A 9,742-nucleotide genomic window follows, 5' to 3' on the forward strand; every position below is an offset into this window, starting at 1 on the left:
AAGCAATAGCAACATACTAAACGATCGGGTGCTAAGCTAATGGAATGGGTCATGTCAATCAGATCATTCAACTAATGATGTGATCCCGTTAATCAAATAACAACTCTTTGTCCATGGTTAGGAAACATAACCATCTTTGATTAACGAGCTAGTCAAGTAGACGCATACTAGTGACACTCTGTTTGTCTATGTATTCACACATGTATTATGTTTCCGGTTAATACAATTCTAGCATGAATAATAAACATTTATCATGATATAAGGAAATAAATAATAACTTTATTATTGCCTCTAGGGCATATTTCCTTCAGTCTCCCACTTGCACTAAAGTCAATAATCTAGATCACATCGCCATGTGATTTAACATCAATAGTTCACATCTTTATGTGATTGGTTCACATCTCCATGTGACTAACACCCAAATGGTTTACTAGATTCAATAATCTAGTTCACATCGCTATGTGATTAAGACCCAAAAAGTGATAATATTTTGCTTGTGAGAGAAGTTTAGTCAACGGGTCTGCCACATTCAGATCCGCATGTATTTTGCAAATTTTGACGTCAACAATGCTCTGCATGGAGCTACTCTACCTAATTGATCCCACTTTCAATATGTATCCAGATTGAGACTTAGAGTCATCTGGATCAGTGTCAAAGCTTGCATCGACGTAACCCTTTACGACGAACCTTTTGTCACCTCCGTAATCGAGAAACATATCCTTATTCCAGTAAGGATAATTTTGACCGCTGTCCATTGATCTACTCTTAGATCACTATTGTACTCCCTCTCTTAACACAGTGTATGGTATACAATAGAGCTGGTACACAGCATGGCATACTTTATAGAACCTATGACTGAGGCATAAGGAATGACTTTCATTCTCTTTCTATCTTCTGCCGTGGTCGGGCTTTGAGTCTTACTCAACTTCACACCTTGTAACACAGGCAAGAAACTTTTTCTTTGACTGTTCCATTTTGAACTACTTCAAAATCTTGTCAAGGTATGTACTCATTGAAAAACTTATCAAGCGTCTTGATCTATCTCTATAGATCTTGATACTCAATATGTAAGCAGCTTTACCAAGGTCTTTCTTTGAAAAACTCCTTTCAAACACTCCTTTATGCTTTGTAGAATAATTCTACATTATTTCCGATCAACAATATGTCATACACATATACTTATCAGACATGATGTAGTGCTCCCACTCACTTTCTTGTAAATACAGGCTTCACCACAAGTCTGTATAAAACTATATGCTTTGATCAACTTATCAAAGCGTATATTCCAACTCCAAGATTCTTGCACCAGTCCATAGATGGATCGCTGGAGCTTGCATATTTAGTTAACACCTTTAGGATCGACAAAACCTTCTAGTTGCATCGTATACAACTCTTTGCAGTTTTGTTTATCCATTTGCCAGATTTCATAAAATGCGGCAATTGCTAACATGATTCGGACAGACTTAAGCATAGATACGAGTGAGAAAATCTCATCGTAGTCAACACCTTGAACTTGTCGAAAACCTTTTGCGACAATTCTAGCTTTGTAGATAGTAACACTACTATCAGCGTCCGTCTTCCTCTTGAAGATCCATTTATTTTCTATGGCTTGCCGATCATCGGGCAAATCCATCAAAGTCCATACTTTGTTCTCATACATGGATCATATCTCAGATTTCATGGCCTTAAACCATTTCGCGGAAGCTGGGCTCATCATCGCTTCCTCATAGTTCGCAAGTTCATCATGGTCAAGTAACATGACCTCCAGAATAGGATTACCGTACCACTCTGGTGCGGATCTCACTCTGGTTTACCTACGAGATTTGATAGTAACTTGATCTAAAGTTACATGATCATCATCATTAGCTTCCTCACTAATTGGTGTAGTAGTCACAGGAACAGATTTCTGTGATGAACTACTTTCCAATAAGGGAGCAGGTACAGTTACCTCATCAAGTTCTACTTTCCTCTCACTCACTTCTTTCAAGAGAAACTCCTTCTCTAGAAAAACTCCGAATTTAGCAACAAAAGTCTTGCCTTCGGATTTGTGATAGAAGGTGTACCCAACAGTCTCCTTTGGGTATCCTATGAAGACATATTTCTCCGATTTGGGTTTGAGCTTATTAGGATGAAACTTTTTCATATAAGCATCACAACCCCAAACTTTAAGAAACGACAACTTTGGTTTCTTGCCAAACCACAGTTCAGATTGTGTCGTCTCAATGGACTTAGATGGTGCCCTATTTAACGTGAATGCAGCTGTCTCTAATGCATAACCCCAAAACAATAGTGGTAGATCGGTAAGAGACATCATAGATCGCACCATATCTAATAAAGTACGGTTATGACATTCGGACACACCATTATGCTGTGGTGTTCCAGGTGGCATGAGTTTGTGAAACTATTCCACATTGTTTTAATTGAAGACCAAACTCGTAACTCAAATATTTTACTTCTGCGATCATATTGTAGAAACTTTCATTTTTGTTACGATGATTCTCCACTTCACTCTGAAATTCTTTGAACTTTTCAAATGTTTCAGACCTTTGTTTCATCAAGTAGATATACTCATATCTGCTCAAATCATCTGTGAAGATCAGAAAATAATGATACCTATCACGAGCCTCAATATTCATCGGACCACATACATCAGTATGCATGATTTCCAACAAATCTGTTGCTCGCTCCATTGTTCCGAAGAACAGAGTCTTAGACATCTTGCCCATGAGGCATGGTTCGCAAGCATTAACTGATTCATAATCAAGTGATTCCAAAAGCACATTAGCATGGAGTTTCTTCATGCGCTTTACACCAATATGACCTAAACGGCAGTGCTACAAATAAGTTGCACTATCATTATTAACTTTTCATCTTTCGGTTTCATTATTATGATTATGTGTATCACTACGATCGAGATCGAACGAACTATTTTCATTGGGTGTGTAACCATATAAGGTTTTATTCATGTAAACAGAACAACAATTTATTCTCTTACTTAAATGAATAACCGTATTACAATAAACATGATCAAATCATATTCATGCTCAACGTAAACACCAAATAAAACTTATTTAGGTTCAACACTAATCCCGAATTTATAGGGAGTGTGCGATGATGATCATATCAATCTTGGAACCACTTCCAACACACATCGTGTAACACCCCGGATGTAACTTTCCCTATTTGTACTCCAACTCTTGCCGTTTCCGGCGTTAAGTTATATTTATTTCTCGGGTTCGGTCTTTGTCTCCGTGTGTTGTTTTCTTTTTTCATGCATCTCATATCATGTCATCATGTGCATTGCATTTGCATACGTGTTCATCTCATGCATCCGAGCTTTTTCCCCGTTGTCTGTTTTGCATTCCGGCGCTTCGTTCTCCTCCGGTGGCCATTTCTAGCCTTCTTTCGTGTGTGGGGATTAAACATTTCCGGATTGGACCGAGACTTGCCAAGCGGCCTTGGTTTACTACCGGTAGACCGCCTGTCAAGTTTCGTACCATTTGGACTTCGTTTGATACTCCAACGGTTAACCGAGGGACCGAAAAGGCCTCGTGTGTGTTGCAGCCCAACACCCCTTCAATTTGGCCCAAAACCCACCAAACTCTGCTCCATGTCCTAGAGCGTTCGATCACGATCGCATGGCCGAAAATCGCACCTCATTTGGACTCTCCTAGCTCCACTTATGCCTATATATAGACCCCTCCATTTTCGGATCTCTCCCTCTCCCCGAAACCCTAAAAACCTCTCGGCCGCCGCCGGACAACGTCCGCGCGAGCCGGACGTGTCCGCCCCGCCGCCTCCAGCCTATCCCGCATCGCCACGTGGCAGCGTGCCCACATCACCGCCGCCTCCCACCGACGCGGGCCCGCAGGCCCAGCGCCGGCCCGTCCGCCGCCCGACCGGGCCACTCCGCCGCCCGCCGCCGCCTGTTCTTCTCCCCGACGCTGCCGCCTGCCTCCGCCGCGCGCCGCCGCCGTCCGCCGCCCGCCGCCTGCCTCCGCCGCGCGCCGCCACCTCACGCGGCCGCCGCCTCGCCCGGCCCCGCCTCGGGTCACCGCCGCCACGACGCCGCCGAGCCGCCCACCGCCTCCACGCCGCTCCATCTTCCGGCGACCGGGCCGGATCCGGCCGCCCCCTCACCGGCCCCGGCCTCTCCCCTCCATCTCCGGCGACCAAGGCGATTCCGGCGAGCTCGGTGAACAGTGCGCTACAGTACCCGGGCGCCAGATCTGGATCTTTGGAACCCTAGGGTTGACTTTTTCTCCCTCTCCCCTAATTTTTATGCCTACTTTGACCTGCCGTAACTTTGCATCCGTAGCTTCGATTTGGACATATAGTATATCAATATGTTTGCCTCGACGATTACATCATTTCATTCCATTGCATCATTTTCATTTGAGCTCATCTTGATGCCCAAAATGCTGTTAGAAGGAGGCTTCGTGAGTTAATTGTCAGATCTGCTAGTTCATCTTAGACTTTTGTCATTTTTGCCATGATTATTGTGTGCATGCTATGCCTGTGAGTCCTTCATATGTTTTGTTAAGCATTTTGTCTTCTTTCCAGAGGTGCAACTCATGCATTTTTAGGATGTGTGTGGTGACTTGTGCAAGCTTGCAAAGTGAGGCACCCGGGAAATCTGTTTTCAGAGACTTAGTAGTTTTCACTAAGTCTGGGATTATTTAGTTCATGATGCCATATGTTCAGCTTGTTTCCTAGTGATCCGTGCCTCTTGTGAGGATGATCAGTAAAGGAGTTTTGTTAATCACGTTATGCTCTATCCATACATGTCTTTGTTTGCAATATTGGAGCACCCTAGCTTGAGTCAATCGAGCTCTACTTTTGCTTCGTTGTGAATCTGGGCAGATCGTCAACTCGTTTGCGATTTTGCCAATGTTATTGTAGTTGATCCGTGCATGCCATGCCATTGATCTTGCCATGACTAGCTAGTATTTTGTGCCTTCTTAATGGATGTATGCTTGCCTTGCCATGACTTGCACCGTAGTGAGTGCATCGAGCTCGTTTACATGCCTTCGTGAGTTATATTTCAGCATGTCTCAGTTTTCACTAAGTCTGAAAACTGATTGTGTTTTAGCTATGTTCGTGTGCCCGTTAGTATATTTTGTGAACCCTTTTGGCCCCAGGTCACTTTGGGACTTTTGTTAAGCTTGTTGAGTAGCTCCATGCCATGTTCTTACTTGTCTTAATCAGGTCATTTATCATGTTGTTTTGCTGCTCCGAAGAGGGCTTCGTGATCTGAAATTTCAGACTAGTGTCAATTTCACTAAGTCTGGAATCTGTTTTGCATTTGCGTTTTTGCCATGCTTGTTTGGACCTCATAATGGATGAATTGGCCGTGGCTCAGTGCTAGTCTTTTGTTAAGCATCTTGTGTGCATCCCTGCCATGTATTTTGTTGTCATGTTTGGTGGCTGTAGCATGTTTCATTTCGTTGCATTTAGATGCCTACTTGCTGTAAATCGCAGACCGGTGTCATACCTTAAAACGCTTGCCATTTCCAAACCGTAACTCCGATTCCAATGATCTTTATATCGTTTTCAAGCGATTTCATCCCCTCTATCCAGTGGCACACTTGGTTCTCCAAGTTGAGTCCAGGTTCATGCATTTCCTGTCATATCTTGCATTTTGCATCCCGCATCGCATCCCGCATACCATATCATTATTTCATCATATTGCTTGGTCTTGCACGTGGTTGATTGTATCCTTGTTGCTTGTTTGTCTTGTTGGGTAGAGCCGGGAGATGAGTTCGCTACCGAGGAGCCCGTTGAGTTTGCTTGTGAGGATCCAGTCAACTCTGACAACAGTGCAGGCAAGATGATCATACCCTCGAAATCACTACTATCTTTGCTATGCTAGTTTGCTCGCTCTTGCTATGCCAATGCTTCGATGCCTACCTTTTGCTTGTCAGCCTCCCAATTGCCATGTCAAACCTCTAACCCACCTTGTCCTAGCAAACCGTTGATTGGCTATGTTACCGCTTTGCTCAGCCCCTCTTATAGCGTTGCTAGTTGCAGGTGAAGATTGGAGGCCGTTCCTTGTTGGAACATCATTTATTTACTTGTTGGGGATATCATTATATTGCCATGTTATCTTAATGCATCTATATACTTGGTAAAGGGTGGAAGGCTCGGCCTCTCGCCTAGTGTTTTGTTCCACTCTTGCCGCCCTAGTTTCCGTCATATCGGTGTTATGTTCCCGGATTTTGCGTTCCTTACGCGGTTGGGTTATAATGGGAACCCCTTGATATTTCGCCTTGATTAAAGCTTGTCCAGCAATGCCCAACCTTGGTTTTACCATTCGCCACCTAGCCTTTTCTTTCCCTTGGGTTCTGCAGACTCAAGGGTCATCTTATTTACCCCCCCCGGGCCAGTGCTCCTCTGAGTGTTGGTCCACCTGTCAGCTGCCGGTGGCCACCAGGGGCAACTCTGGGCTGGCCTACCCGTACCTAAGACAATCTGAGTGTGCCCTGAGAAAGAGATATGTGCAGCTCCTATCGGGATTTGTCGGCACATTCGGGCGGTGTTGCTGGTCTTGTTTTAACCTGTCGAAGTGTCTTGAGTTACCGAGATACCGAGTCTGATCGGAACGTCTTGGGAGGAGGTCTATTCCTTCGTTGACCGTGAGAGCTTGTCATGGGCTAAGTTGGGACCCCCCTGCAGGGATTGAACTTTCGAAAGCCGTGCCCGCGGTTATGGGCAGATGGGAATTTGTTAATGTCCGGTTGTAGATAACTTGAACCCTAATTAATTAAAATGAATCAACTGAGTGTGTTACCGTGATGGCCTCTTCTCGGCGGAGTCCGGGAAGTGGACACGGTGTTGGAGTAATGTTTGCGCAGGTTGCCTTCTAGCTTCTCGCTCGCGCTTTGCCTCCTCTTCTCGCTCTCTTTTGCGAATAAGATAGCCACCATATATGCTAGTCGCTTGCTGCAGCTCCACACATAATTGCCTTACCCTTCCTATAAGCTTAAATAGTCTTGATCGCGAGGGTGCGAGATTGCTGAGTCCCTGTGGCTCACAGATACTATAACTCCAGATGCAGGTCCAGGTGATTCCGCTCCAGGTGACGAGTACGAGCTCAAGTGGGAGTTCGACGAGGACTCTCAGCGTTATTATGTTTCCTTTCCCGATGATCAGTAGTGGTGCCTAGTTGGGGTTTGATTCAGGGCCTTGTCGCCTGTTGGGTTTTCTTCTATTTTGGCGCCGTAGTCGGGCCATGAGTGTTTGTATGATGGATGTTATTTATGTACTCTGATGTGACGTGGCGGTGTAAGCCAACTATGTATCTCCCCTTTTATTATATATTACATGGGATGTTGTGATGATTGCCTGACTTGCGACATTGCTTTCAATGCGGTTATGTCTCTAAGTCGTGCCTCGACACGTGGGAGCTATAGCCGCGTCGAGGGCGTCACAAGTTGGTATCAGATCCTTCCCCGACCTTAGGAGCCCCATTGCTTGATCGTTTTTAGCAACCGAGTTGTGTCTATAAAAATGTTTTGAGTCTTTAGGAATTATATATCGGAGAGCTTAGGAATTCTTTTTACTTCCCAGTCTCCTCATCGCTCTGGTAAGGCATCCTGACGTAGAGTTTTGACTCTTCTCTTCTCAAATTTCACTAAAAAATTTTTAGGATCACGCGAGTATCTTGGAATCGTTCCGATGGCTTATGATGAGAACATTGTCTTGGTGCCTCCTGTCAGGGGTTTAGTGGAAGTGTCCCGGGGAGTTGAGCTCTGAGGTGTTGTCATCATAATTTTATCGTTGCAATTCTGGAATACTTGAGATATGTTCGCCGACATCGAAAATCTCTTTTATGCAGTTCGTTGGTGAGATAACCTCGACGCCACCCAGTACTGGGGCGGGAGTTCGGGAGTATCGCCATAACTTGTATAACGGATGCTTTTCGAAGGTTGAGGTAGATGGTTTCCGAAGTTTTCTCGGTTATGTGTTGAAGGATGGATACAGCTGGATGTAGGATTTGCTAGTTTGGGTGAGATATTATGCTTCCCCTGTATCCCCAACACCTGATTGCATAACCGGAAAAGTTCGGGAGTTTCATAGGTGGGAATTCTAGTAGCTCTAGTTCTTCTTCCACGGATATTGGTTTGAGATTGGGATTTCTTACCGATTATTCGTTCTTGATCCGTACCTTGTTGATTTATTTCTCTACCTTAATTCCACGTGGCTTCTCAATTTATGGATATGTGACCATTTGAAGAGGAATGCATTCGTTCATTTTGTTCGGATGTGAAGACTATATGTTGCAATTTTCATTCCATTGGATTCAGCTTCAATATTTATCTGTCTATGTGCTAACGGTGGTCAACCTCTTCAGGATGGCTCCCGCTAAGAGCACCAGTCAGAACCAGAATCAAGATCCGCCACCACCTCCACCTCCTCCAGAGGCATGGCAAGCTGTGATGGCCGCAACCAATGCAAACACACAGCTGATCATGCAAATTCTCCAAGAGCGCAATCAAGGCAGTCAAGGGAATCAAGGCAGCAATCAGAGTCACTTTGCTACACTCAACCAGTTCCTTGCTAACGGGCCAAAGACTTTCAGCAATTGTGTTGAGGCAACCGATGCTGACGATTGGCTTGTGGATCTGTGTAAGCATTTCGAGTGCAGTAACGTCAGGCCTGAGGACTTTGTCAAGTTCGCTTCCTTCCAACTCAAAGATCAAGCTGCAGAATGGTTCCAGCAGTACAAGGATTCCAGAGGTGGACGTGTTATCACTTGGGATGATTTCCGTCGAGATTTCCGAGCTCATCATATTCCGCAGAGCGTGGTTGAAAGCAAGCGTGAGGAATTCCGCAATCTGAAGCAAGGCTCTTTGTCTGTCTATGACTACAACAAGTTGTTCCAGAAGCTTGCCCGCTTTGCCAAGCAGGACGTGCCTGATGAGAAGAGCATGATATACCAGTTCAGGGGTGGTCTCAGAGAAGATATTCAGCTCGCTCTTGTTCTCTTTGAGCCCTTGAGATACGATGAGTTCTACAACATGGCACTGAAGCAAGAGGCTGCTCAGTTGAGGTGTGATGCTTCCAGGAAGCGAGTCAGAGATGTTACTCCTTCTTCCTCTACTCAAGTGGCCAAGCAGCAGAAGTTTTGGCTTCCTCCTCCTCCGTTCCGTCAGCCGTATCAGCAGAAGAGCAAAGGTGGCAGTGGTTCTTCCCACCAACCCAACCCTGGCTTTCAAAACAAGACTTCGTCTCAACCTCCAAGATCGAGAGCTCCGTATCACCGTCCGCTTTCAGAGGTCACGTGCAACAAGTGCCAACAGAAGGGTCACTATGCCAACAAGTGTTTCAACCAGAGGCGTCTTCCTCCTCCTCCTCCTGTGAGATCGGCAAGTACAGCTGTGGTCAAGCATAACCCCAAGCATGCCAAGGTCAATTTGATGAATGCAGCTCAGGCAGAGGACTCGTCAGATATGATCATGGGTAACCTTCCTGTTAATGATATTCCTGCAAAAGTTCTTTTTGACACGGGTGCATCGCATTGTTTCATTTCGAGACCGTTTTCATCTAAGCATGGTTGCCTTTGCAAATTTTGCCTAGTCCTTTAGCAGTTGTCTCTCCCGGTAAGCGCATGCAGGCTAACTCCATTGCTCCGGATGTTACTATTACTTTGGGTGACTACAAGTTTCTATCTTCTCCAACGGTTCTTGGTGACTCGGATATTGATCTTATTCTCGGAATGGATTGGCTTTCTAAGCACAAG

The sequence above is a fragment of the Triticum aestivum genome, chromosome 4A, assembly GCF_018294505.1.
Source record: "Triticum aestivum cultivar Chinese Spring chromosome 4A, IWGSC CS RefSeq v2.1, whole genome shotgun sequence".
NCBI lineage: Eukaryota > Viridiplantae > Streptophyta > Magnoliopsida > Poales > Poaceae > Triticum > Triticum aestivum.